Below are 17,370 nucleotides of genomic sequence, written 5' to 3'. Positions count from 1 at the left end.
GGTTAAAAAGAAATCACCATTTTCTGAACTTAATCCTGGTCCATGATGAGAAGAAGAATATATTTATATATTTGTGTGTGACACATGAAATCTACTCAGACATTTCCAACATGAATGTGGTACGTTGGTGAAAAGCCTCTGTTGTGTGGGAGTTGTCTCTCTCCCTCTTTTCCTCTGTTGTGTGGGAGTTGTCTCTCTCTCTCTCTTTTTAAAGGTTATCATGTGTTCTGGGACTGTTTGAAGTTAAAAAAAATCCAGCCGGGGGCGCTCTGCTTTGGTGGATTTGGAATTGTGAAAACAGGGCTTCAAAGAACGGCCGTGTTTTTTCTGTTGGTATTTATCTGCGGTCGTATCGTCTTGGTTTTCTTTTGAAGCTCTCACTGATTTTTTTAGTAGATAAACTACACTGCTCCGTCTGATCTTTGGGAAGTCTGACCTTCATCATTTTTAAATGAAGACTCCATAGTGACCAGCAGTGGGCAGTGTCCTGCCCTGCTGCAGGATGGGAGGAAACAAGCCCATGGACTGAGTGTGTGTTGTGTGGGTTCACAGTAGTGTTAGTGATGTTAGTGACCGGGTGGAGAGCACAGCATGTTCTGGTCTTCAAGAAAAAAAACCATCAAATATCTTCATCATACAGACAGAACTGTGGATGTGTTCAAACCCTGGGACTGGATCGAAACACACTTTAAATGATTTAAGACAGACCTGGGTGTTGGGGAGGAGGAGGAGGAGGAGGAGGAGGAGGAGAGGCTGGAAAAGAAAGGTTAACCATTTCAGCACCATGGACAGAGTCCAGGAGGAAAGACTGTTGTTACAGCTTTTCCCTGAAATACTCAGATTTGAAAAGTAATGTAACTCTTTGAAACCTCCCACTGATTGGACGTTGTTAAGGCTTTGTTTTTGTTTTTTTAACTCTTACATTCCTGCACCCAACCATCAGCTTGAAGTGTGTTTTACTTTGTCTTTCCGCTTCCAATCTGACATTTGAGCATCATGCTGTGTTTGTAGCACCGCTGTTTTTCACCCATGACATCTGGTTATTACTCTGCAGCTCTGAAAATATAAAAACCAATCATCACATTAGTCAGTGAACTATGGAGCAATCAGGAGACGTCGAGGAAAGTTGCCTTGAAAGGACGTTTCTGTAGCCTGCTCGCTACGTTAAGTGTGGTTTAATGTGGTGTTTGAGGGCAGTCTTTACAGTACAGTCACTAATCTTACTCCCTCACAATGGAGGGAGGGGGGTCCCATTCAAACGGCAATGCTCAGAAACCTCTGCTCTTTTAATGTGGAGGTGAGATGAAATCCCCTGCTGTCTCCAGGAATTATCCAGTATCCGCGGTTGTTTCCAGGCGCTGAAGTGGTTTTGACTGATCATTAGATTAAACGTCCGATTTTTTATCTGCCAGATCTGTAATGTGTCCTGCAATTTACATAAATTATCTCAAACCTAATCAGTGTTTCAGCAGCTTCTCCATTATAACATCAACACTTCAAATTTTTTTTACACCTAGCTTCCGGGGGGGGGGGAAGCGTGGCCGGCCGGCCGGCGAGATAAACGCATTTTAGTGCGTAGACTGTGGAGGGAACTGAGCAGCTGTTTGGGTTTTTGTCATTACTCAGAGTCACAGACGGGGGGGCAACATTTGTGCCCTTGTAAATGATGGTGTAGATAACTTTGTCAAACAGCCACGACTGTCAACGAACGACGTAGGAAACAGGAAACAGTGTGAAGTGTGTGGAGACGAGTCTCGCTGCCAGATACAAAACTGACGGACGGATAAATGTAAAGGACACGATGAAGTACGCTGGAGTGTCAGGGGGACAGTGTGTACTTGTACTTGTACTTGTACTCCTACTCAGTAGAAGGACGGTGCTTCATCAGCCTCTCCAGAGAAAAGGTTAAAGGACGTATCCGTGCATTAAGGTGTGAGCACCAGAGGAAGAGGAAGACGAGGAGAGGAAAATACACTGACAGGTTTTGACGAGTAGCACGGGAGTGTAGGGGGATAAAATTGGAAGGAAAAGGGACTAAAAGCGGAGAGGAGAGGAGAGGAGAGGGGGGGGAGAGGGGGTGAGGACAGCGAGGCATGACAAACGCTACAAGAATAGGCTGGAGGAGTGAGCGATAGAAAGGGGGAGATTGAGAGATTGTCAGAGGCAGAGCCAGAATGGGAGAGAGTGGGTGTGCATCGCTACGAGCTACGAGCTACGAGCACTGCAGTACATTGCGGTGCCCAGCCCCCGCCGTGTTCGCTGCTCACCATCCGGTTCCATGCACTCAAAAGACCCCTGCAGCAGCAGTGGGGCTGCACGGCGCAGCCTGGCTGCCTGCTGTTGAACTGCAGCGTTTCCAGGCGCCTCTGACCGACCTTCGCCGCCTGTTAGGTCTGATGATGATGATGATGATGATGATGATGCACCAATTTGGTGAAGGAGTGACGGCTAAAAAAACAGCGACCCGTGCCTGGCTGCCAGTTGTCATGTAGAGAGAGGGAGTGTTCGACTCACCCTCCCCAGGATTATGTAAGCCTGTAACACAGTCACTTCCCCCCAGTTGCAGCTGAATAGAATTTCTTTTTTTTCTGCCCATGTTTTCCTCATTAGGAACATCTGCCGTGCTGTTTGCTGTTGTTCCAGAGGTAGCATCATCTCTGCAAACACACACACACTTTATTGAACTTATTGAAATGGAAACAATGGGAGGGAGAGGGGGCGGGGGCGTGGGGGGGGCAAACAGCATGTGCTCTTAAATAGCTTGTGTTTGTCTGCCTGTGGTTGGACTTGTGTTTTTTTTTTTGTGGGGCAAATAAAAATAATGAGTCCATTAACGACCGCAAAGAGTTCCACCTGACGTGAATTCCCCCGACGTCCGGCTGAGTACGGCGTGAGGGAGCGACTCACGGAGGAACGCCTCGGACTCAAGTTGTGTTTGTTGAGATTAAAAAAAAACAGTGTTTGGCCTCGGCAGTCGATGCCTTCTGTCCGGCCCTGAGTGAACACACACACACACACACAGACATGTTGGTAGATCTTAATCTCGATACGAAACACATTTCCTGCCTTCGCTAACAGTCGCTGCCTCTCCACCGCCGTCCGCCTGGGGCGGTGGAGAGGCTGGCGTGAGAGAGAGCTTCCCTCGCTGTGTGTTTTCCCATCGTTGTTGCTGAGGTGGCTGATTTTTTTTCATTGCTGTGGCCTGGTTTCTGCCTCTGGTGACGGGGGCTGATGGTATCTGTCATCGTGTTCAGAGGGAGTTAAATCAGTCAACACCTGGTTCAGGAGAGCACTCGCTTCGAGTTGTAAAAGTGTGTGTTTGCCCGGCCACATCACACACACAAATACACTCTGAAATTTTATCTGACTGCAGCAGCAGCAGCAGCAGCAGTAGCAGCAGCAGCAGCAGCAGTAGCAGCAGCAGCAGCAGCAGCAGCAGCCTGTAATGAACAGCTAGTAAATATGTGGTGTGTTATTTCCTCCTGGCAACATCTATAATTCATCCGGATTCATTTTTTAAGAAATATTTGAAGCTGCCTTTACAAGGAAAAAATAAATCACATTTCTAGATTTTCAATGTATTTTTTTGGAGATAAATAACAAACTCTGTCTCCGACCGTGTGTAGCCTCGAAGCTAAAGCAGAAAGACTCTGTGGCAGAGACGGAGGGAACAGAGGAGAACGGAGGCTGAGCTGCAGTAGGATCGGAGTGCTGCATTGAGCTGCATAATTAATGTAGGGAGGGTGGAGCCAAAGGCGGAGATAAGTTGCTATAAAGAAGGAGCTGCTGCAACACGGCTACGAGCAGAGCTAGCTGTGAGTGCTAATGTCACGGCTGCTGCTGCTGCTGCAGGACAGGGATCCAACCACGGTACGGTGGAACCGTGATGTTCTGATCAGGAATAACATCCTTCTGTCCCATCTCCACTCACCCCTCCTCCACCCTCACCCCCCCTCACCCCCCCCTCACCCTGAAATCCAATCCATCAGAGCTGTGCTGCACACCACAGCCTCACTGTAGCAGAAAGACTTTTCTCCCTGAAACATAAATCTCAAAATTGGAGCAAGAGAAGAAGAAAAAAAATTAAATTAAATTCATCTTCACACATTTTCACTGTTTATCGTGTGGAACAGTGTGTGTGTGTGTGTGTGTATAACTCGGCAGTAGAAGCATCTGCCCATACAGTTATCCATTCAGATCACACACACATGCAGTCCACACATGCATGAACATGTGCTGCAGTCGGAGGCACAAACAACACATTAGAAATGAACATTATTCACAGCAGAGCTGACAATTGATTTGAATTGATCACAATTAATCCTGATTAATTACAATTATGAACTCAACGTGCCCTGAATATTTAACAATTAATCCTGATTAATTACAATTATAGACTCAACGTGCCCTGAATATTTCTTTTATTTTTTTATGTGTTTCAAACCTGTTTGTGTTTGTGACGAATCCAAATGACAGATTTATTCTTCGTTTTAAGCCTGATGATCTTTAGGGAAACAGTAATTTTTTTTCTACCCACAGTGTGTGTAAATGACAGCACGTGTATCCACTGTGTATCAGAGCAACGATAACCAGACGGAGGGTGGAATTATGGGATGTACGGTGCGTGTCGTTCTGCTCATGCGTTGAAATGAGTTTTGACTCACGGACAAGCGGATTCATTTCACCAATTAATTGCAGCGGTTAATCTTGACAGCGCTAATGTATAGTTAGCTTCACACAGTCAGTATACTTCACATATACATATATATACGTTGGCTGGTTCCATAGTCAAGATCAGGATCAGAATCAGGAACAAAAACAGAATCTGTAAAATATTTTTGTGGACGTGGGTCTTCGTTTTATTTGACTTTTTTTTTGTGATTTACCTCTTCTTTTTTTCTTTCATTTTTCTTCTTCTCCTCTTTCATCATCAGCAATGTCTCATTTTTCTTCTCCTGTTTCTTCTTCTTCATCATATTTTACTCCTTCTGTTTTTTCTTCTACCTCCTCCTCCTCATTCTTGTCCTCCTTCCTCTTGATTAAGTGAAAGGAGGTTAAACATTCATATAAATATGTTTTTTTATCATCTGTGAATGCTAATGAACGCTAGACCAAAGACAGAGTAATCCCTGGACCAGAGTAATTCCTGGACCAGAGTAATCCCTGGACCAGAAGTCCAGTGTCGGTTCAGATTGTCCAAATACCTCAGTCTCAATAACGTTTTTTAACGGCCTGGTGATAAAACTGTTAAGAAAATACACAAACCTTGACTGAAAAACTTGCCAGAAATAACTGTTTGGGTTTTGATGGATATTAAATAACAACACAGGGGCTAAAAACACACACAAACATGCAGTAAACTTCATGCAGTTTAAATGCAGACTGTGAAACTGGTGTGAGAGACAGCAGAGAGAGGCTGATGTTTGTTTGTGTCCGGCCTCCGTTGCCTTGATGATGGCTGCCGTTGATAGCAGCTCCCAGACAGGAGAACCTGTTTGTCAGCGCGGTTTGAAGGTAGAGCTGATAAAATCCCATTAACTCCTGCCGAGACATTCATCCTCGGATTGAATGCCAATGTTCCCGTCCCAGAAAAGACAAAACCTCGGCTTCACTTCTTTTTTTTTTTGTCTTGTGTAAATGTGTGTTTTTGTTTGAACGTGTTTGTCGACAAAGTTAGTTCTTTGGGCCTCTGTCCTTGGCTAATGGGCCGAGGCGTTTGAGAGGCGTCCTGCGTCGACTCCTGGTAGACTTTGGAGAAGCTCGTAATAACTGTGTCTCAAAAGATCACTTGAAATACAGCCTCAGCTTCCTCCGCTCCGGGTGAAGGAGACAGGAAGTGACCTTGGAGGAGGAAGCATCCAAATATTTCTCTCATTTATCTTCTGCTGCTCGATGCTGTTCCACCATCGTGGTGTGAAGTGGAGCCAATCACAGTAGTCAGTGTTGGAGGGCGGGGTTAAAGCCAACACCGTATATTTAAAATATATATATTTTTTCCTGCTTTGCTGTGACAACCAAAGTCCACGCAGGAATTGAACCATCATCCTTGCTGCTGGACCTCTCCCACTCTGTGGTCTAATACATGTTGAACATCTATTTCTCATTTAACACCAGTGACTAAGCTTTATTTCACCTGTGCTTCTAGCTGTCAGCTGTCATGCTTTATCGTCTGTTTCCCTATAAATGGGTTCGTAATTTAAAATAATTTTTACTGTGAAGGAACTAAAACCAGCAGTTAAGGCAGTAAACTCCCCGGGAACACGTTTATTTATTATCCAATGAATAAAGAAGTGAGAAAAGATTGATTTTCTCACATTCATTTACTCCTTTTTTTTTTTTTTTTTACTTTTTAATGCAGAACCGTTCCTGGACTTGCTGGAACTCTTGCCTTTAATATATCACCGAGTATAAATTCAGCTGAAAGGGTTTTGTTTGCTGTTTTCTCTTTGTCTCTTTTCCTCTTCGTCGTCGTCGGCGTCTGACAGCAGAACTGGATTGTTTTGCTTCAGCTCAGAGTTGATTTAAATTTATCTCCTCAGCTACTTGGAATCTTTAAAACGAGGAGACATTTTCTGTTTTTCTCTCTCTCTCTCTTGGTCCCAAAGGGGTTTCGCAGTAGCAGAGTTGAGTTGCCTTTTTCTTTTTTTTTTTAGTGTTGCCAAGTGAGAATCTTCCCATCTGACACAGAGAGAGTGCTGCGAGCAGTCAAAGCCTCCACAGAAACCTGGAGAAATAGTATTTTCTCCTTTGGCTTTTAAAAATATATTTGAACTTTAAGAGAACCAGGGGGAAGTCAGAAAGTTCCAAGACAAATGGAAAACAATGGATCGCTTCCTCTTCTTATCCATGTCATTGTAAATATAATATGTAGAAACCATAATCTTAAATGACAATATCTTCCATTTAAGTTGAAATCAGGTAGAAGTGTAGAATTCTGAGGGGTGAATCAGATATAGTTGGATTCACTAAGTGCAATTTGGTAAACTTGGTAGAATCCTTTGCTTTGAAATCCAGTACCTGTCAATTGTTCTAATGGTTTCCATTGAAGACGAGTTCGAAATTTTATGTTTGATTAAAAAAAAAACAATAAGATGAAATAAATCAGTTCAACGAGACGAGTTCGAAATTTTATGTTTGATTTGATGAAATAAATCAGTTCAACATTTGATACGGACATTGGGATAAAACTCAGCAGCAGAAACTTGTTCCAGTGAATGAAATCAATCAAATTCGAACATCTGTCTTGGGACTTTTTGACTAACCTTCAAACCCTAACCCTGTGAAACATTTCCCTCCGACTGCGTGCTGCGAAGGTTCACTCTGGTTTTTGTTGCTTCTCGCAACATGCCTTTGATGTTGGTCTTTTGTTTCGATCCTGAATCGGGGAACTGTGAGGAAACGGAGGAATGTTCTGCGGTGACACCATTAGCCACGAGGAGAACGCTGTGGAATGAAGAACATGGATAAGGATGAATAGGAGCTGAACACAAAGGCTGCTGCTCTGCTCTGAGCTCCTTCAGGCCGGAGTCAAGGTGAAGGACAACCGCACAAAACATGGATTTTTTTGTTTTCAACCCAGTTCTTTTGATGCACAGACAGTGATGACGTTCCTGTCTTTGTCGATGATGCAGGATGCGAGAGAGGGACATTTTTTTGTGTGTCCTTTTAATTAATTATACTAAGCATTTGCTTTTTTTTTGTTCTTGTGGCCCTGACTCGTAGCTGCTGAAAAAGAAAAATCTGAAATGTAGTAAAAAAAAACCTCAACCTTTACTCCTCAGGCTGAAGGACAGGGACGATGCTTTAGATTTGATTTAGTCAGTTATATCCATCCATCCATCCATCCATCCATCCATCCATCCATCCATCCATCCATCTACAATTGGTACTTTAAGTACAACAGGATTCTTTCGAAACAACTGTGTACCCTAGGTACAACCTGGTACTCTTAAGTACACGTGGGTACTGTAGGTACAGTTGTTTTCCCCTTATGTACCATTTGGTGTACTACATGCAGCTGGGTGCACTAGCTTCCATTGGGTATGCTAAATACAGTGGGTACACCATATGCAATTGTGTACCGTAGATGTGACTGAAATGAAGTGAAGATGAAGAACTACAGCACATGACTGCACACAAGCTCAGTGCACGGAACAGATAGTGGACTCGAACCTCCGACCTTACAGACTCAAGTCCGCTTCCTCAGGACCACTAAGGATGTGAAAATCCAAGAAATGGAGCAGTAGGGCAGGCTCGGTGCTCTTGGTACAATCGAGGTACCTCGGTAGCGTAGGGTACATTTAGTAGAATTGGGTATCGTTTTCGTAGTTGGGTACATTTGATACAATCAAAAAGCTGATGTATCTGTCCTGCCTTTAAGGTTTGCGGCGTGTCTTGTTGTCCGTCTTGGTCCGTGTGTAGGTCCAGCTCAGTCTCATCTTTCAGTACGGAGGAAGCAGAAAAACCAGTGAGTGAAATCCAACCTGGTCACAACAAACTTCTCTCAGCAGTCGATGTCTGAAACGCATCATCACGACGACCCAGATACTTTTCAGAAAGCCTTCGTATAAATGTGTCAAATCAGCAACTCCTCTCAGAAGGACGAGCCACTTGAGCCGCTCGGCCCTGAGTGTGGAGACGTGCGGTCTCACCGTCCCTCCTCTCAGGTGGTTGTACCGCTGCCATTCCCAGAATTCCAGATTTCTTTTGCTCATTTGTATTCTACAAACGACCTCCGAATTACAACCGTAATCGTAGCATCGGAACAGAAACAAATTCAGAGTTGGACTGATGACTTTCAAACAGCGGGGAGAGGACGATGTCCTCCTGTGTCCGGCTGATGTCGGCCAGGTTGGAGAAAAGTTGCAGATTTGATCTTGATCAAAGTGATTAATGACTTGACAGCAAGTCGGTTGATTTTGTCTCCGAGCGGAATGGAGGGTTGTTCAGTTGATTGAGTGGTAACAGTGGGGGGGGGGGGGGGGGGGGTGTAGAGACAAAACAACCACACTGTGTTCATTGGGTTTCCATCAGAAGACGTGCTCCACAGACCTGCTCTGTGGTTTTAGTGTTTTTGCAGATTTTCATTGAAATAATTTAAACCTCCTTAAACGTCTAATCATGAGTCAAACAGAGCAATATATGTAATATATGTGTAATATATGTATTATATGTCTAATATACATGCTCTTGTATATGTGTATGCATATATAGATACGTACATATATATTTAATTATATATTTATATTATATTATATATTTATTTATATATTTATAATTAAATTATATGTTTAAATATATATATATATAATATAATATATAATATAGAAAAAAGGCTGGTAGGAAACAATCAATGCTCATTCTCACACCTTTTTGGAATGGCTTTTATTTTATTTTCTTTTTTTGTTTGTTTCATTATTTTTCTTCCACAGTTTAATTTCCCACTTGTTTCGTAGTAATCAGGGAGCCTTGTATATTTTGCATATTTGTAATAAACAATATAAACACTCAAACAAACACAGTCAGACAGTCTTAAAGCCCACGGTGCCATGAGGAAACAGAACTGTCTGCGTCTTCTACCTCCAGCATTTTGATCTTTAGCTTTTTTCCCTCGACTCCATTTCCAAATCGTGTCTGCACTGAAGAACTGAAGAATACAGAACACCGAACTTTAACTTCAGGGAACTTGTTTTCCAAGTTATGGTGGATCCCAGATGGTTATTGTTGTCAGGGAAGGTAGTTAGAGACATGGTATTAGTCATCCGCTCACTGCCGCCTGCTGCTGGTTGGAGGTGTCAGGACTGTGGTTTGTGGGATCTGGAGGATGCCTGACCTTTACAGTGTGTCATGGAGGAGGCAGTCGACTGGTTCTACCCTCCCACGCCTGTAGTTTGAGTCAGAACATTAATTGATTTTTTTTTTGTTCTTGTCTTAAGAAGGAGGAGAACTGGGACTCCGAGACATTAACGTGGTTTCAGGTGATAGCGTTGTTGACATTTTATTGACGGTTGTTAAAAGCACTTCATTGGGTCAATATTTGACGATGACTCTGGTTGACTAACGCCGTCGTGGCAAAGTCAATATGTTTAACTGGACTGAATAATGTTAGAGTTTTGTAAAATCTTCTAATAATTTGATTCTGGATTACATTGATTAATATTATTTAATAAACATTTATTAGATTTTTTTTTTTTAGCTATTATTGTCATCTAGTCATGGGCCACATTTTGCAGATTTGCGGCCCTGTAGCAGCCCGCAATCCAGATATTTCCACCTCATTACCTTCTGTAGTATTTAGTTTATAAAAACAAACAGCTGTAGATCGTCACCTTCTTCCTGCAGGGGGTGCTGTAAGTGACGTTGTAACCTTTTCTACAAGCTGAATGTTTTTTGTTTTTTTTTAACACACATTTTTTTGTGGAATAGTTATTACTAGCGTCCAAAATCGTTAATCTTCCAACATGTGGCCCAGTACTTTCAGGTCACGTTAAATCGACCCGTCTCAGTTTCAGTTCCAATTCTTTTGGCTTCAAATGTTTTAATGAGTATCTGATTCCAAACTGAGGCTCATCTCTCTCTGTTTCTTTTTTTTTTACTTGCTCAATTTTACAGAAATGACAAAGTCGTCATGCATATTTTAGAAGGTGGATAAATCATTTACTTTATGGATTTGTTTTTCCAGACGCCAACACATAAAAATTCACTTTTATAGAGCCGTGTGAAATGACTGTTTGTCAGAGACACAGGGTTTGGCGTTAATAAAATATAGTGGGTATAATAATATTTTTCATGTACAATATCAGCTCTTCTGATCAAGGCAATTTAATGATGTATTAAAAGAAGAAAATGTAGTAAAATCTCTGCGGGACGACCGGAACACCCCATCTGTCGTGTATATATGACTTATTCGTTGTGTAAAAACTCAATTATATATTGTGTGTTTAATATCAGGGCAGCGTTATCTCTCTGAACCAGAGAAACTGTACAGAAAGAAAAAAACACAGCCAAAGATAATGGGAAATAAAAATGCGTCAAATAATGAGACTTGTCATTTTTCCACTGAGTGAATGGCAAATAACACTGTGGAGTTTGATGTGAAGAATCATTGATAATTAGCAGCATCGTGAGCGCTCGCACTGACTCATTAGTTGTAACATACCTGCAGCGAGGGAGAAACTGTCATCGTTCAACACAATCAGAAATGATTTTCTTCCACAAACCACTCTGTGGCCTTTTCCACGAACAATACAGTCGTTCAGTATGAAACATTTCATTATTCAATCTGTCACTTAGAAACAGCGACATTTATCATTTCAATTGAAACAACTTTCTAAAATTTAATTTGGTCGTGATTGTTTAAAACGAGGAAAATGCTTGTAGTTTTGTTCAGTTACTGTTTTAATTTGTGGTTGACAGCGGTGAACATCTAGCCTGTTATAGGCGGCTAGCGCTAACGGTCAGTAGTTTCAGTGAGGACGAGCATGTAGCGGATTAGTGACGAGTTACTGATGCTAGTTCGTTGTATACTAGCAACATGTTAGCAGTGAGCTAGCACATGGTGTGTTAGTAGCATCTCACTCTAATGTCATCAGGGTGTTAACACAACACTAGCATGTCCGATGTCATAGGTGGCTAGCGCTTACTGTCTCTGATGATCTTTCAGAATTGACGAGCATGTAGCGAAATAGTGACAAGTTACTGACGCTAGTTTATGGTGTATAAGCAGCATGTTAGTTGTAAGCTAGCGCATAATATGTTAGTAGCATGTCACTTCCACATTATCGTTTCTTTTGTCACCAGGGTATTAGCACAGCACTAGCAATGTCAGCTGGGTTAGCGAAGCGCTAGTGTATGAGGCTTGACCAATGTAACCTAGCTAACGCGCGTAGCTTGCTTCTTGTTAGCGGTTGACCAGCAGATCTGCCACGCTAGTTTTAGACGTAGAAGACGGAAAGCAAGAAAATACAGGAAGAAATAGTTTTTCCCAGGTTTCCCAGTTGCTGTACGTTTCCTGAGACCCATATTTTATTAATGGTTAATAATCTTTTTCATGCATTGTTTATACACGTTTCACGTTCTTAGCCGATGGTTTAAAAATGGAGGTCGGGCTACAGTTAAAAATCAATGTTGTTCGTCACTCCTGTGCACACAGTAACCAATGTCGCTGACAGGCAGCAGATGGTGCACTATACAATGATTTACTGCTGCAGTGCCGCGGGTGCAGCACTTTTTGTTTTTCCTACTGAATAATTGATGAAGTCGGCTGCGTAGGATTTCACACGTTTTTAGTCGAGTGGAAAAAAAGTGCCATTTGTTAGGTGTCTCTTCAAGGCTCTGTGGTTTTTAATTGTGGGGGCATTATCTCACATCTGGTGAGCTGCACTGAGATACACATTATTGCTACTTTCATGGTGTCATCTCAAGGCGATGGGGCAATAATTTGCTTATAAAACAATAACATGGAATTGTTTGGCCTTGAGACTAGCAGACGGCATTTAGTGTTTTTAGACGAAACTTGGATCCAAGGCTAGACCAGTTTACCGGCTGATATTATCCTTTCGATTTTAGCATAATTATGTAATATCTGTAAGAATCATTATCGCTTTTTTCCGTCCGATAATAAAAACTTGATAAGGCATTGCCTGGGTTTCACCAAATACGCTGGAATTGTTTTTTTTAATATGTGGAGTGCCTCTAGTGGGAAGATATGTGATGTGACCTACAAATAGTTTTTGGGAAAAGCAGCTTCATATATCAGTATTGGTTGATATCAGAATCGGAAAGTAAGAGTTTGAACATCATCGACGTATTGGTATATAAGCAAGAAGCTAATATCGGACGTCCCTAGAGTGAACGGTTAATGATATTTTAGCTATTTCAAAGGATCGCACCAATAACCTTACTAGTATTGGTTATACTTTTACTTCAAAGGATTGATTGATGAAGTACTCGTACTATTTAATGACTCAGCCAATTACTCGTCTCAAAACTTAGTCCCAATGTTTCCAGATAAAATAGTATCCTTCGGTATCCTTTAGCTTGGTGCTAACGTGCTGCTCTGAGCTGAAGGATACGAAGGTGACATACTGTATATTCCCGGAGACGGAGAGTCGACTTTCACAAGGACCAGATCGGACAGACGAGAGGAGAGAAAAAGTTGCTCCAGGACAGACACAGCTGTATTATTACTCGCCCCGAACGCTGCCTTGTAATCTGAGCACGGCATCGGCAATCAATGACGGCAGGCAAAGAGAAGACGGGACAAATCAATGCCCACTACGCTAATTCTGAACTTATCACTTTGGGGGCAAGAAGCTGCAGAACACTTTGAAAAAGGACTGAATTGCACTTTGTGTAATTTAGAAAATATTGATACAAACTATTTAACTGTTGATGTGGTGAAGGTGGGACTTTTCTTCTGTTTTTGTCTGCGTTAGCTCTTTGTCGTGTAAGACTAGCATCAGGTAGAACAGGAGCTAAAACAATAGAAGCACAAATCTAGTTATCCGATGTTCACCCCCCCCCAACTAGACCGACTTGCTGCCGCATGTGTTAGCAGTGTCTTCACTTGCTGCCGCATGTGTTAGCAGTGTGTTAGTGGCGCCCTAGCTTGTAGCAAATTAGCATGTTTACCGTTGCACTAGCGCGTATTGTGTTAGCACGGTAACAATGAGCCAGCATATTCTATGTTAGCACAACAGCATGCATCATGTCAGTGAGGTGTTAGCTCAGCGCTAGCATGTGGCATTTTATTTCATGACCTTTCACCACCGTGTGTGGGCGGAAGCTAATTTTTTCAGTGTATTATGTAAACTAGCGTCTGTAAACAGAGACTAGCATCTTGTGTAACCAGAGAAGTCAAAAGGAGACAATAAAATGATCACTTCCAGCTAAATCAATATGAAGACTACCCTATAAGAAGCCCGTGGACCGCCCGACCTTTTCCACTCACCGCTGCACGTATAAATTATTGACAGTACACAAGACTGCAGTCGCGAAGACGACGTTTGTTTACAGGTCAGAGTCTGAATCCTAATTATGACGGTACCAGGTGCATCAGCAGATGCAAGTGATTAAAACTAAGATACGCACAAAATGTCAAGTTGCTGAAGTGCTGCCGTTAAAGCAGACGGTTTTGTTTACAAGGGAAGAATGAAGAGCAGGGTCTTCGGCCGCAGACCGCCGGTGGCTCCGAGACAGTTTGATCAGTTTCTTCTGACTTCTCCTTCCTCACTTTACTCTATCCCACAGTTGCCTTTCATTTCTTTCTTTCTCGCCTACTCTGAATTGCTCTGGCGCCCCCTGGGGAGGCACGCCTCACATCTTCTGTCAGTCCGTATCAGGTGGTTCACGTTCACGGTGGTTTTTCGACCTCCAGTGATGCTGCCCTCTACCTGTGTTTTCTTTTGCGTTTCATTGGAAAAATGGCAATGCGTTTCTCACGTCGTAATCGGCATTTGCTGTTTAGCGATGAGCTAGCGATGAGTACGTGCCGCTCGGAGAGAATACTGCTGCAGACACGACCTTTAAATTAGCTCGATAAAGCGTAGTTTGTTGTTTAAGTGAAATTTAATGGAAAAGAATAAACCTGGAGATTACCAATAAAACGTCTGGCTTTAATTAAGGCTGCGCCGTGTTAAAGGTCTGCCGTGTCGAATTAAGGTGGAATTATTTTCTATGAACTTTTATTAACAGAAATTGAATAAGGAGATAAAAACCGTCCAGGGAGCCTCATTATCAGGATGAAATGTTTCTTTACCACAGACAAGTTTTTATTTATCTACATGTATTTCCATCAGGGTTTGGATCTTCTCCATGGAGAACGTTCTGGACTTTTAACCAGTTGTAGACAAACTAGAAAACACGTTTGTAGTTTAATGAAAACTAAGGAAAACCTGCTACTTGTTCCTGTACTACATGTGCAGTACAATGAATACTGGGAACATCCTCCCTCTTCTCTGGTGTGTAATTAACGTCTTCATTTGTTCTTAATTAAAACAATACATTTTACAGCTTGTTACAGTTAAATTGACTAATTTTCCAAACATTTCTTGAGTGATTTTTTTATACACTCTACATGTTAAGAATCAATAAGAATGTACTGATTCCTTATTGATTTTCGTTGGTAGACGAAATACAATTGTTGTTGCTCCCTAACAACTGAAATTAAATTAAATGTTATTTAAAGCCTTAATATTTTGAAATTAATTTCCTCGACTCATTAAAGTTATTACTCAGCAGAATTCATTTCATGTTTCATCTGCACCAGGCACATCATCTGTTTTCCAATAACTTTAATCAGTACTAGGTTAATTCCATGGTCTTAATGAAGTTTACGAGACAAAAAAAAATAAAAAATAACGGTGCCGTTCATCCAACAGTGAACCAGACCACATGCTCAGCCAGAAAATAGTCCCAGCATAAAAACAAAATGACGAACTGAAGTCCAGATCAGAGGAGAGGCAGACGGACGGTCGGTTGGACGGACAGACTGACGGACGGACTGACAGACCTTGGTTCTGGTAATCTGGTTTATTATGCCGCCAGAGCCTGTCTAAAAGAATGAGCCGACTCCAGGACACATTACTCAAACCTCGCTGACATTTATAAGAGTTTGTGAATCTCCCGGGGAATTTGTTGTTTTCCTTGAAACACACTGCTCTCACACATCACAGTGATCCTATCTCTGTGAGTAAGATGTACTGAGATCTAAAAAGTATTGCAGTTTTTTTTCCCTCTACGTTGTCATTTGTCGTGTTTGTTTTTATCAGATCATCAATAAAAAAAATATTTATGTTATTTAAAAAGGTTGTGAATACAAACTAACTGTGGGTCGTAGGAAGGCCTGGGGCTTTGATCGGTACTGGCAAGAGACTGGTGACATCATCAGACATCTCAACCAATGAGAGCGTTTGGGCGGGGCTTAGACTGCTGCAGCTCTTACATGAACAGGAGCAGAAACCAAAGGAACGTAGAAAAAAAAAATATTTTGGTTAAAATTTCTCCCAGAATCAAAATAATTTATAAGAACTGCAAAGCAGAAACTTCTTTGAAGAAGTCTGAGGTTGAAATTATTTTGCATAACAATGCGATTAATCATGATTAGTCCTAATGAAATCGTGCCATAAATCATGATAACTCTCAGAAAATTACGTGATTCATCACGAACATCAGTCATGAAATATTAATCGTTGCCTCCGTAGTCCACTGATGAAATCCTTTTGTGTCTGGTCTGGTTTGTAGCGTTATATTTTACTCACAGTGTCGTTGAGCAGGGAAGCAATTAATCTGGAATCGTGTGCTGTTTTGGTCCCCGCTGTTGACCATGTCTCTGGGACTCCATGATGGATGGTCTTATTTGTGCACATAACTGCACGCCATGTCACCCAGTGATGTAGGTAACTGGGAGAAGTAGGAACTCCACACAATGATTCACAGTAGCCTTGAGGGGCAAAAAAAAAAAAGTCAATCATTCTTCTCTTTAAGGCTGAAAAATGGGAAATAAATAAGAAAGAAAATTGTAAATAAAGGAAATAAAGGAAAGTCAGTGAAACTGATTTGATACAAAAATCACACATTTTTTTAATCGGCCTTAGTTCCAGGGTACAGTAGTCATGTTCAAAATGTGGTACAATTTTATATATGGAAAGGTCAGGGGTCAGAAACCAAAGGAGACATTTTGGAAATTAATTTTACAATTTAGTAGAATTCACAAACACAAGTTTGAATGTGTAGTGAGTGAAGTTGTCCACTGTCTAGGGCCCTCAATGTATCCCACAATGCACCACAAAATCTAATGGAGATCCGGTGTAAACTAGCCAAGCAATCTATCACATCCGTCTTCCGTCCGCTTGTTTTAATTGTGCGGCACAAATTACGTCGTTAACTGCGATAAGAGTTAACTATATAGTGCGATACATATCATTTCCTATAGAGGGAGTAGGGAATGAGTGAGAGATTTCGGACACAGCCATGGTCTTGTAGGATGTTAACGCAAAGATGTTAAAGATCCAGTGGCTCAGGAGGCCATCTGTGCCCCCTGTGGTGGACCTGTGTACTGCAGTGTTCCAACATTTCTAAAACCAGGCTTCAAAGTCAGACGTGGTGTCAGAGTTGTAACTGTGAGTCAACAGATTATTGGGTCAAATTCATTAGGAGTGATTATCTGTCAGGAAATAATTAAATTCAACGAGCCTTAATTAGATCAAAGCTATTGAACCGCAGCAATGAAACGGAATTTGAACGAGGTTTGAGCGGTCGGTCAAAGCAGCTTTTTTTTGTCCTAGGAGCTAAGTTACATAACTCATGTTCAACACGTGGGCTGCGGTCCAGTGACGTGACTGATGTTTGTTTACTATTGATGTCGACCAT

General features: G+C 41.9%; 1 protein-coding gene across 1 annotated transcript in view; it reads left to right on the top strand.

Moving 5' to 3' along the window:
• LOC103385330 (synaptotagmin-2-like) overlaps nucleotides 1–17,370 on the top strand; it is a 50,284-nt gene that overhangs the window by 1,120 nt on the left and 31,794 nt on the right. The gene's annotated exons all lie outside the window — the stretch shown is intronic.

This window comes from Cynoglossus semilaevis, chromosome 10 (genome assembly GCF_000523025.1).
Source record: "Cynoglossus semilaevis isolate Cse_v1.0 chromosome 10, Cse_v1.0, whole genome shotgun sequence".
Lineage (NCBI taxonomy): Eukaryota > Metazoa > Chordata > Actinopteri > Pleuronectiformes > Cynoglossidae > Cynoglossus > Cynoglossus semilaevis.
The sequence above is the reverse complement of the archived record's forward strand: the minus strand, read 5'-3'. Positions and strand labels throughout refer to the sequence as shown.